Here is a 13,100-nt window from a genome sequence, read left to right as displayed (position 1 = left end):
ACACACACACACACACACACACACACACACACACACACACACACACACACACATGCATAAATTAGTGACGGAAAACTCATATCCTCTATGTACTCGTGCAGTGCCTATGTGGTAAAGTTTACGTTTTGGGGAGGGGGGTTGTGGTGGTTGAGTAATGCTGGTTGTGGTAGTTGATGTGGTGGTGACTGTGGTAGAAGTAGTTGATGTGATGGCGGTTGTGGTAGTGGTAATTGATGTGGTGGTGGTTGTGGTACTGGTAGTTGATGTGTTGGTGGTTGTGGTAATGGTAGCTGATGTGGGGGTGGTTGTGGTAGTGGTAGCTGATGTGATGGTGGTTGTGGTAGTGGTAGTTGATGTGGTGGTGGTGGTGGTGGTAGTAGTAGTTGATGTGGTGGTGGTGGTTGTAGTGGTAGTTGCTGTGATGGTAGTGGTGGTAGTGGTAGTTAATATGATGGTAGTTGTGGTGGTGGCAGTTGATGCGGTGCGCGGTTGTGTTAGTGGTAGCTGATGTGGTTGTGGTTGTGGTAGTGGTAGCTGATTTGGTGATGGTTGTGGTAGAGTAGTTGATGTAGTGGTGGTTGCTGATGTGGTGATAGTTGTGGTAGTGGTAGTTACTATGATGGTAGTTGTGGTGGTGGTAGTTGATGTGGTGGGGGTTGTGTTAGTGGTAGTTGATGTCGTGGTGGTTGTGGTAGCGGTAGTTAATATGATGGTGGTTGTGGTAATGGCAGAGAATGTGATCGATGTGTATTGTACAGATGCATCAAGTCTGCCTGTCCTGTAATCTTCTTGTACATATCCTGTATCAAGTCAGGCACCAGTGAACCATTGCTTTCTGTTACAAGGCAAATATTCAAAAGTTAAACACAGGAAAGAATGCTCCTGTTGATAATAACAATAAATGTGATTATGTTCAACGTTGACATATGAGCTCAACTCTGAGTCTCTACACTGTCAGCAGCGTGAGTAACCTCAATAAGTCAAGTGCTCCAATTAGGCGCGTCCACACGTGTGCTCAGACAAGTGTTGGCAACATGTAAGCAACACAGTAACGAACACACTGCAAACATGTAGGGAAGAGCAGTGTCCAGATCACGTTGGCAACATCATGATGAAGTCTCAGCTGCCTGGTATGGATGCACTTATCCCATCACCTCTGCTGCCAGTGTTCGAAACTGCACTGAAATATGTTCGCATACATCTGTCCAAATACTGCTGCATACATGTTCCCGAACATGTTCCCAGCCGTATTGCCAACATATGTTTGAGCACACTTGTGGACGCGCACTTAGGAAAGCCTCTAATGCATCAGGTCTTTTCTAGTTGTATAGCTTCTCTAGGGTAATAAGTGTGATACCAAAATATGGTTTCCCGTAACACTGGCAAAGGTTTAGTACAAGAAAATTTCTTCATTAGAGTGAAAAAAAAATCGATTTAAATAATAAAAATCCGATTTAAATTTTACAGAACCTTTTTTTTTTTTTTTTAATCATCGATTATTTTCCAACCTTGATATTTGTGGTAGTGGTACATGATAGTGGCAGTGGTGGGTGTGGTAGTGGTTATATATATATATATATATATATATATATATATATATATATATATATATATATATATATATATATATATATATATATATATATATTTCTTTATATTTTACGTGTCCGACTTCGGGGCCTACTCTGGGCAAAGGCTTCTGGGCCTATTTCTTGGGGGCAGTGACCTATCCCAAGGCCCAGTAGTCCTCCTATACCTCCATATGTCACCACTTCGGCACTAACACCCACCATCCATATTGAATACATGCTAGGGCTGTTTCATACAGGACTGGTGTATTGGTATTAGCGGGGGTATTTTTATGACATGTCGGCAGGTCATCTGGTAGATCAAGAAAGTCTGCTTTTTATGACATTCAAATCCTTAAACTGTTCCCTCCCCCAGTCGGGATTCGATCCTGGTAGTGGTGGTTGTGATGGATGATATTAGCGGTAGTGGTGGTTGTGGTGTTGGTTATGGTATTATTGGTAGTGATGGTTGTGGTGTTGGATACGGTATTCGTCGTAGTGGTTATGATATTGGTGGTAGTGGTGGTTGTAATGGTGGTTATGGTATCGATAGTGGTTGTTGTGATGCTGGTCATGGATTTGGTGTTACTTATGACTGCTTATAGCTGTGGTGGTTGTGGTGTTGGTTGTGATGGCTGTGGTGTTGGTTGTGATGGCTGTGGTGTTGGTTGTGGAGGCTTTGATGTTAGTTGTGGTGGTTGTAGTGTTGGTTGTGGTGGCTGTGGTGTTGGTTGTGATGGTTGTGGCATTGGTTGTGGTGGCTGTGGTGTTGGTCATGGTTGCTGTGATAGTGGTTGTGGTGTTGGTTGTGATGGTTGTGGTGTTGGTTGTGATAGTTGTGGTAGCTGTGGTGTTGGTTATGGTTGCTGTGATAGTGGTTGTGGTGCTGGATATGGTTTTGGTGGTAGCAGTGGCTGTCAGTGATTCTGGTTGCCTACTGGTGGTGGTGACAGTGGTGGTATTTGTAGCGCTGAAGGTAATTCGGATGATAGGCTACCGGGTGACTGAAGACAGTGGGGATTTACCTTTTTAGGATCACGCCCCCAATACCAACTGATGAACGTTTATACCGACGTGTGTGTGTGTGTATATATATATATATATATATATAAGTGGAAAATAAAATATGTAGCTTATATATATATATATATATATATATATATATATATATATATATATATATATATACGTGAAATATAAAATATGTAGCTTACCCTTCTTGCCTTACACATTCTTCGATAATGAATATAAAACTTTAATGAAATTGTCATAAACATTGCCATACCATAACTGGTCGTCAACACAACTTGGAACTACCATGTACTTATTTTATAATCGTCAAACTTAAATCCATACTTTGTTGCTCGTGATTTTTTTTTTTTTTTTTTTTTTGCCTATCGACCATTGGGGCCAGAGCCCCTGGTCATTAAGGCAAAATATATATATGTATATACATTGATACATATATACATATATATACGAACATATATATATATACATACATACATACATACACATCCATGTATATGAACATACACACTTTCATGCACACGTACATATATATATATGATAATTTTAATTTTATTATTTTTTGTACAGTAGTTTTATTTTTATTATGATTTTTTATTTTTTTTTATATTTTATTTTAACCTTATATTACTTATAAACTAAAATGACTAGTCTAAAGACCCTAAAACTATTCACCTAACAGACAAATCGCTAACCTGTCCTAAATCCTAAGCGACAAATAACTAGACCTACACTAATGGTAAAAAAGCCTCGACCAAGAGAACACCATCGACTGCAGACATGAAATGCTTTTCTACATTACATACCTGCACTCATCACCTGGTGACTGTCAGTCGAGGCACAACCTAATATAGGGGACATCAATATATGAAAGGGAACCAGACGAGTCAGGAACATTTCCATATACGTCAGCTGTCGGCCCTTATTAGAATAACTTAAGCAAGATGGTATAATGTATTTACATAATTTGTACAAAAAGTGAAGAACCTCTCCCAGCAGACCACCATCGACTGCAAGTGCTCAATACCTTTCTATATTGCACACTTGCACTCATCAGCTGGTGATTGTTAGTCGAGGAACGGGGTTTAATGCAGGGGACATCAATATTAGAAATAGATCAGTGGGTGGAGGAACAATTTCAAATACGTCAACTGTCAACCCTAATTAACAGTACAATATATACATATTTACAGTTGATAAAAACCATAACCATATAGTAAAAAAGTCACATAACTCTGATCAGTCCGGTCTCTCTCAGGAAAGCCATCAATTTATGTCATAACAATGTCCCCATCACCCAGGATGGTGGAAAGGGTGAAGGGGACGTCTACTGCGCCGCAGTAATTTATGAGTGAAGCACGTTCACGAATAAATCGCCGACAGCGCAGGATGATATGATTGATAGATAACACCGCATCACAGATGTCACAGTGCGGTGGGAAGCGTCTTTCCATATATGGTTTCATGTGAGTTAAAATGGTGGAATTGAGCCGTAGTCGTGCCAATACTTTTTCTTCAAGGCGACTGGGACGGTTGGCAGTGTCCCAGTCGCCCAGGTGCAGCTTACAAGTTGGAATATTAAGTCTGGTCCACTGACCTTGCCACGGAAGATTTATTGATTTCTTTCCGAGAGAGAGACTCGACCGTAGATCCCGAGGAACGTCCCAAGTCTCCTCGAGCTCTACAACCGACTTTGCAAGTAAGTCAGCCTGCTCATTGCCGTAGATACGACAATGACCAGGCACCGAGATCAGCGTGAATGACTTGTTGCATGAATGCAACTTATTAACGATGCGGCCCTGGATCTCGTGAAAGTCCATAATACAAGATGCAATTGCCTGAAGGGCTGATTTTGAATCTGAAAATATGACAAATGAGTCATGCCTAGAATTGAGAGCATAGTCTATGGCTTTGTCAATAGCAAAAAGTTCGGAGGTAAACACAGATGTATGAGTCGGCAACCGATACCTAAGTGCACATTCAGTCGACCACACACTTGCACCCACACATTCACTCGACTTGGAGCCGTCGGTGTACAATTGATGGGACCCCAAGTGACGAACGATGATGTTACGAAACAAGTGGTGGACCTCCGCCTCCGGCGCCTTGGCCTTTGGTGCTGGGAGCCATGATACATCCACTGTAAAGCCGGGTGGCTCCCAAGGCGCTATATTTTTAAACACCAACTTGTCACAGTCACTGGGGTCCACACCAAGCTCCTGAGTCAGTAAGTGGAGGCGAACGGCAAGTGGCCGACGCACCCCCCGCAGAAGGTGGTGGTATTGACGCAGGGGGGTACAGGCCACATTGCCGATATTACTTTTCCTTAATGTTCGTAACCCGTACGATAATGCCAGGTGGTCACGGCGAATACGGAGGGGAGGCACATTCGCCTCCACTTCCATACGAGCTACACGGGTACACCGGACAGATCCAAGACACAGTCGCAAGCATTTATTCTGCAACACATCCAATCCTTTCAGCGTGGCATCAGATGCCGAGCCATACACCTGTACGCCATAGTCTAGCTTCGATCGAATAAGGGACTTATACACCATTAATAAAGATTTTCTGTCGGCGTGATATTGTATATGACGGAAATGCTTAGCTGAACGAGACTGCACGCATATCATTGACTCGTGTACGAGTGAGTGCCCATGCCCTCGCACTTGGGGAAGGGCGATGGAATAGAAGAGGCATGGGTCGTCTGCCTATGGAGGATGGATTATGTCCTTATTGTGAAATCCAGTCTGAGATACGTTATTGAGGAATGCCCCAAAACATTACATACTCGCCAACAAAATCAAACATCTTTCATAGAAAATCTGTTGCTTGAAAGAAGTGATTATCTTGTTCTCTGTAGTATTATTAATCAGATACTAAATGAATGTGCTTGGAATTCAGGAAAATGGAGGAAGATAAAATATCGACTTATTTGTCATACTCGACCACAGATATGGTTCTCTTACATGTATTAGAACACTTCGTTTAATATTTTCCTGTATGTATTCGGGCTGCTGGGTGTAACATTACATGAATCATTGATGTTTCAATAGACTTGTTTTTACCTTGCCATATGCAGTTTTTTTTTTTTTTTATTAAACACTGTACATATATAGCTTTTAATGTTCTGCGTCAGAATTTGGACCAAATTTTGTGCACATTTTTAAGTTATGTATCTTAGAACTTGTGGTCAATAAAATACTGTATCTAACTACAGACCTACCTGTCTATGGGATTGTAGACTCACAGTTCTTTAGCACCAGGTCACGGATAATTCATTATCTTTTTTGTAAGGATCAGTATTGCTATATTTTGTAAGCATCTGTGTAAGTATCTTTGTAGTACACAGTGATGTCGTTCGATAGTGACTCATTATCTTTTTTTTTTTTTCCAGCTTATACTAAGAGACAGAGTTTTCAGTGAACTGTCAGCGCTTGTGTTACAGTAGTGAGCTGAGCCAACTTGAAGTGCTGTTCTTACAAACGAAACGAATCATACCTAGCTTAGATTCCTTGGAGCATTCATCCATATCATCCACACATCGCGTCTCTGAACTTTCTGTATACATCCAAGACAAAGTAACACTATGTTGCACAAACCACGACGTCAATGAACAGAATACGATTATTTTCACCTCATTCTGCTGTGAACCTGAGCCTATATTTCATGCAGCAAGTATGAAGTGTGTCGAGGTTAGCAACGTCACGCACACCTGCCAAAAAGTCATTAATATATCTGTATATACTGTATATGCATATCTGTATACCTGAGGAGACACTTCTTCCAGGGCTTAAACTTCCACATGAGCCATGAAAGTTTGAGCATACCAGGCCCCCACCGGGGGGACTTACCCATTTCCAATGGATTTATATTCAATTATAAAGGGGCCTCTTCTGTAGCCTTCGTCGCCCTGTTTCCCCATACGAGGGGAACTAACCTTTTCCCCCTGGATCTACTCTCCCTTATGTGACAGAGCTCTGTTTCCTCCTGAACCTATTTAGCTGCTATGAAGGGGGAAAGACGCACTAGTACGTATTCCCCCATCACCTATAGATATCCCTCATGAGGAACACACCTACAGTATTCGCCAAGAGACGTACTACCACTTCAAGGGCCCTTGCTTATTCTTTATGGAGCTATGTTCCCCCTACGGTTGGATTTAAATGTTGCCATGGTGGACATACCTCCTCTCCAAGAGATGGCCTATTCCCACCAGGGACTGATTAACCATTGAACCTGTTATCCCTGTACTCAACCAGTCATTACCAAGCCACACAGCCATTGCTATATGTCCCACCAGCAGCAGCACCAGGCATAACCAGCGCGCGCGCACACACACACACACACACACACACACACACACACACACACACACACACACACACACACACACACACACACACACAGAAATACGGGACAAATTTGTGAGTGACATGGAAGAGACAGACAGTCATGAATCAGCAGTGTCGGAAGCATTCTAACTTTGGGGGGCAAAAGTACAGCCAGCGTGGGTTTACACACACACACACACACACACACACACACACACACACACACACACACACACACACACAAATATATATATATATATATATATATATATATATATATATATGTCACCCTGCCCTAGGGTGGGAAAGGAGGTCTGGATGATGATGAGTATATATATTATTGCCAGACGCCATAAACCAGTAAGGGGTGGCCATTTGACTTTGAATTAGTTTTACGGGGAGGGGCACTAACCCTCCACCAACCCATTTGTTGACACGTAGGGAGCACGTATGGTTTGGTTATATGGTTACCACCCAGCGTTGTAAATGGTTTCTTGGCTTACAGGAAACCATTTGGCTTGTCACTCAATGTAAAGCCACCTGTAAAGGAAAGAAAAGCAATAAGATGTGACAGGAAAGATAGGAGAAATAGGAAAAGAGGAGGGCAGGCACAGAAAAAGAATGATAAAGGCTAAGGAAGAAGTAGGCAGCTGAGTGGATGATTGTCGCCTCCACTTACCACCAATATATATATATATATATATATATATATGAAAATAACAGGAATACAAATTTGATCACAGTTTACTTACCTTCAGTAACCTACCCCTAAATTTCATTTACAATATAAATGAGTGATTTTCGAATATAGAATCATATGAAAGTCTGATATACCCCTATTTACACTCTGGACCACCTCGGTCTCATTACCCCTCATTGAGTCTAATTGCCCCAGGTGTGTCGAATACTCCATCTTACGGTATATATATATATATATATATATATATATATATATATAGTGTTTCAAAACTACCAACAAACACTGACCATAGAAGGGGGATGGTAAGGTAACAGGATATTTGTAACAATGTGTCAGTAAATGCATAATAAATGTGATACACATTATCATCACTTTAGCATTTGCGGTACTTTAATTTCAGCTATGTTTTACACACACACACACACACACACACACACACACACACACACACACACACACACACACACACACACACACACACCTATTGACTTATCAGCCTGTCGGACACTTTTCATTTTACTGAGCTTTATATATCATGCAAGCACTTTCGAATCCACAAAGGAGTTAGTGGTGATACATTTCGTGAGTCATAAAGCAATATTGTGTGAAGTTCTGTTGGCATGTCTGACACTTGTACTGTTTGTTAGTCTGAGGGGCCTGACCGCTGAGCTTGTTGTGTCCCTAATTTAAATTGGAGGTAGATAGCATTTACTAGGAAATGTCATTGGCTGGTTAAGAGAAGTTTTTATGATCTGGTACCTTCTTGATTAATGACCTGAGGGTTAATCTCCTGTCCATACTGTAGATGTAACTACAGTAGCTGAAAGAGAGAGGCGCGCACACGTTACTCAACAATAACACAAGCTGATGAGAGAGAGAGAGAGAGAGAGAGAGAGAGAGAGAGAGAGAGAGAGAGAGAGAATTTTATAATTCGAGGTGAAAATAACAGCGAGTGAAGAAGTGTTTCCTCTTGTTGTTTTCCTGTGTTTTTTTAAGTGAAAGATGTCAAGTAAACGGCCGAATTCTTTGTCTCCCTTTCAAAGTTTGTAGTTCATTATGTAAATTACCGTGGGTTTGTACCTTTTTCAGATCTTTAGTCAGTTACAGTACCTAAGTTTACCGTATTCCGTTCCTTTGTTTAGTGGGTAATTAAGGCGCTCCAATCGGATTGAGCCTGTGCAAGTTACATCCAAAGGGTGGTTGGGGTTTATTGCTCACGTAATGCCACCCAGGGATGAGTGAGGCGAGTCACTCTCATCTTTAGTGCCAGGACCAACTTGCCCAGCCCGGGGCTCCTACGCTCCTCATGGGGCAACACAGGATTATATGAGGTCTGAATAAATGAATGAAATAAAGTGAATGAACTATGTTATGAAAACATAGTTTTTTTTTTTTTTCAACCCTCCCTATTTCAAAAATACCGTGCACGGCCTTGGTACTAGTAGTAGTAGTAGTAGTTGTAGTAGTAGTCGTAGTAGTAGCAGTATTAGTAGCAGTAGTCATAGTAGTAATAGTGGTAGTAATAGCAGTAGTAATAGTAGTAGTAGTAGTAGCAGTAGTCGTAGTAGTAGTACTAGTAGTAGTATCAGAGCAGCACAGCAGTTGTTGTTGCAGTAATAACAATAATAATAATAATAGCATCTGTAGCAGTAGTAGTAGTAGTAATAGCGGTGGTAGAAGTAATAGAAGCAATATTAATAATATTGATAATAATAATAATGTAATGATAATAATAGCAGTAGTCGTGGTGGTGTAGCAGTAGTACCGGTAGTAGTAGTAGTAGTAGTAGTAGTAGTAGTAGCAGTAATAATGATAATAATAATAATAATTATAATAATAATAATAATAATAATAATAATAATAAACTGATAATGATTACTACAGGGAATTGATTTTAAGTTTGTGACTCTCTTAGCCCAGCACAAAAATCATATTGTGACCTTTGGAACGCCTTCATAGTTATGTGCCATCTTGTAATTAGTCCAAAATTGGCAGAGCAACTGCAGTCAAATTGCAGGTTTGGGAAAGTAATGCAAGAACGGATATTGCATTGGCTGGAAAATAAAGCAAGGTGAAAAGATTAGTAAGAGAGAGTAAGAAGAGAGTGGATAAGAAATTTGGAAGGAATTTGAGTGTAAAGTGGAGGGAATGTAAGAAAATGTTCTGGAAAGAGGTAAAGAGAGCTAAACAGGGTGCCAAAGAAGTTAGCTGGGGATTGAAAGATAAAAATGGTAGATAACAAGTGGAGAAGGGAGAAAAAGTGAGTAGGTGGAGAGAGCACTTTAAGGAATTGTTGAACATAAAGAATGAAAGTAATGCGAGAATAAGTGGCTGAGGAATGGCTGGAAGACAGAGGGATGTGAGAAGAGAGGAAGAAATCACTAGGATGGAAGTTGTGGAAGCAATGAAGAAACTTAAAATGGGGAAAGCCCCAGACATTGATGGAGTGTGTGGTGAAATGCTGAAGCATGGAGGAAAGATAGTAGTAGAATGGACGTGGAAGATGTGCAGACTGGCCTGGGAGGAAGGTTGAGTCCGGGAGGATTGGAAGTCATGTATAATTAATCCCCTGTACAGTACAGAGTGTTAATTAAGAGAGTTAGGGAAGGTACAGAGGGAGTGATTGGTGATGAGCAGTGCGGCTTTAGGAGAGGGATGGGATGCGTGGATCAGGTGTTTGCTGTGAGACAAGTGTGTGAAAAGTATTTAGCGAAAGGCAAGGATGTGTTTTGAGCATTCATGGATTTAGAGAAAGCGTACGATAGAATTGACAGGGAGGCTTTGTGGACTGTTTTAAGATTGTATGGACTTGATGGTAGGTTACTAAAAGTGGTGAAAAGTTTTTATGTAAATAGTAGAGCGTGTGTAAGAGTGGGAAAAACTGTGAGTGATAGATAAGTAGACTTACATACATTGCATTGCGTTATATGGTACGGTAGTGTTTTTTCTTTCTTTTTTGTGGATATTTCGTAATGCCTTTTTCTCAGTGATTTATTTTGCAAGAACGGATATTGCACTGGGCTCTATAGTCCTGCTTTTCCTTTCTTTTTTAGTTCATGGCAATTTCATAACGCAATTTCTCAGCGATCAACTTTGCAAGAATGGACAGTGCATTGAGTTATACGCTAGTCTCTCTCTCTCTCTCTCTGTTTCGGAGCTTCGTAACTCCTTTTTCTCAGTGACATATTTTTCTTACTACACCTTTTTAACCTCTCACATTTCACTAAGGCAACCTGTATCAGTACTAGAAATAAAGAAGTAAAATAAAAAGAACATGGTAATCGAGAAGATATACTACACTAAGAGAGAGAGAGAGAGAGAGAGAGAGAGAGTGTGCCTGTGTGTGTATGGACGTGTGTGTGTGTGTGTGTGTGTGTGTGTGTGTGTGTGTGTGTGTGTGTGTGTGTGTGTGTGTGTCCCCATTGTATCTCATGAACTGCTTGAGCTATCAACATGAAAGCTTCAGGGGATCAAGATATGGCCAAAATCTTAGCCGAGTTCGAAAATGGGCACTCGGGGTCAGGATCAAGGTCACTAAAATGGTTGCCAAAGGTCAACTAGGTCAGGATCAAGGTCACCAAAATGGTTGCCAAAGGTCAACTAGTTTTTATCGCCCGCCTTTAGCACCATAGTATCTCATGAACGGCTTGAGCTATCAACATGAAACCATCAGGGTATAAAGATGTTGCCAAAATCTTGGACTTGGTGAGCACCATATTTAGGCAGGCAATTAGCATTCTGCTCCCGAATGCTTTTCTTTCATTATTTTGCAGTTGTAGTAGTAGTAGTAGTATATATAGTAACAATAAGGCCCGATTCACACGACCCGTTTTGGTTCCGACAGGCAGTCCAGTGGCTAGACGCCGACGAGATTTCTTACATGCATTCTAATGTAACTGTTCACATGACCCGTTAAGCTGATGGCGGCAGCCGCCTGTCAGCCGACCAAGGCCCGATTCACATGACCCGTTTTGGTTCCGACAGACAGTGTAGCTAGACGCCGTCGAGATTTCTTACAAGCATTTTAATATAACTGTTCACATGACCTGTCAAGCTGACGGCGACAGCCGTCCGTCAGCCGACCGACTCGTCAAGGATATCTTCTTGAGAAATCCTGGCCGGCTAGCTGGCGACTCGACGCCGGCCTGATGGGTTGGTGATGGCTCATGTGAACGAGGACACGTAGCATACCCGTCCATTCCACGACTCGCAATTACTGCCTTGTCCATGTAGCTAACACATACAGTTCATTGTCTGGCATCATGGACGAAAGGCTGATTGAACTTGTGCATTCTTATGAAGAGTTATTTCATATGACTAACAAGAAGTACAGTGATAATCTGCATAAAGATAAAATATGGAAAGTGACTGACGAGTAAGTAAACAGAGTGTGTCATTAGATTATACATGAAATTACACCTCATATTCTTTGTGGGTAAAATTCAGTTTTTTCTGGCCTTAATACAGGATATGCTATATCACTCAGCCTTAATACAGGACATGCTATATCACTCCCAAGGCAGTGCTCCAACAGGACTACTAAAAATTTTTACCTCATCATCTGCCAGTTCTTTATACAGGGTCCAGAATCCTCCCTCGAACTTTCTCTTTTTCATTGGTTAACCCATAACCTTTTCCTCTTTCCACGAACTTTTTCGTCCTCCTCCTCTTCTAACAGTAGAGCAATTGCCGCCAAATTCCTTAGAGACCGACCGGTCATGATCCTCACGCAACAATGAGCACTCACTGAATGGTGATGCTGGATGGACCGGGAACGCGTCATGTGAATACTCAGTGTTCTGACGGCATCAAGCCGGCGGCCTGTCTGTCGGAACCAAATCGGGTTGTGTGAATCGGGCCCAACACGTCATGGATATCTTCTCGAGAAATCCTGGCCGGCTAGCTGGCGACTTGACGCCGGCCTGACGGGTTGGTGATGGCTCATTTGAACGAGGACACATAGCGTACTTTTCCGTTCCACTACTCGCTGTTACCGCCTTGTCCATGTAGATAACACATACTGTGCAGTCCATTGTTTGGCATCATGGACGATAGGCTGACCGAACTTATGCGTTCATATGAAGTTATTTTATATGACTAACAAGAAGTACAGTGATAATCTGCATAAAGGTAAGATATGGAATGTAACTGGTGAGGAAGTAAACAAAGCAGATGAGTGTGTCATTAATTCATTATACTTGAAATTATAACTCATAATCTTTGCCGGTAAAATTCAGTTTTTTCTAGTCTTAATACAGGATATGCTGTATCACTCAGGTTTAATATAGGACATGCTATATCACTTCCAAGGTAGTGCTTCAGCAGGACTATTGAAGAATTTTACCTCAACATCTGCCAGTTCTTTATACAGGGTACAGAATTCTCCGTCAAACCTTCTCTTTTTAGTGACTGGTGTACCCATAACCTTTTCCTCCTTCCACAAACTTTTTCTTCCTCTTTTTCTAATAG

Source organism: Coenobita brevimanus, chromosome 85, assembly GCF_032717465.1.
Source record: "Coenobita brevimanus isolate Jiangsu-jjx chromosome 85, ASM3271746v2, whole genome shotgun sequence".
Lineage (NCBI taxonomy): Eukaryota > Metazoa > Arthropoda > Malacostraca > Decapoda > Coenobitidae > Coenobita > Coenobita brevimanus.
This window is presented reverse-complemented; position numbering follows the sequence as displayed.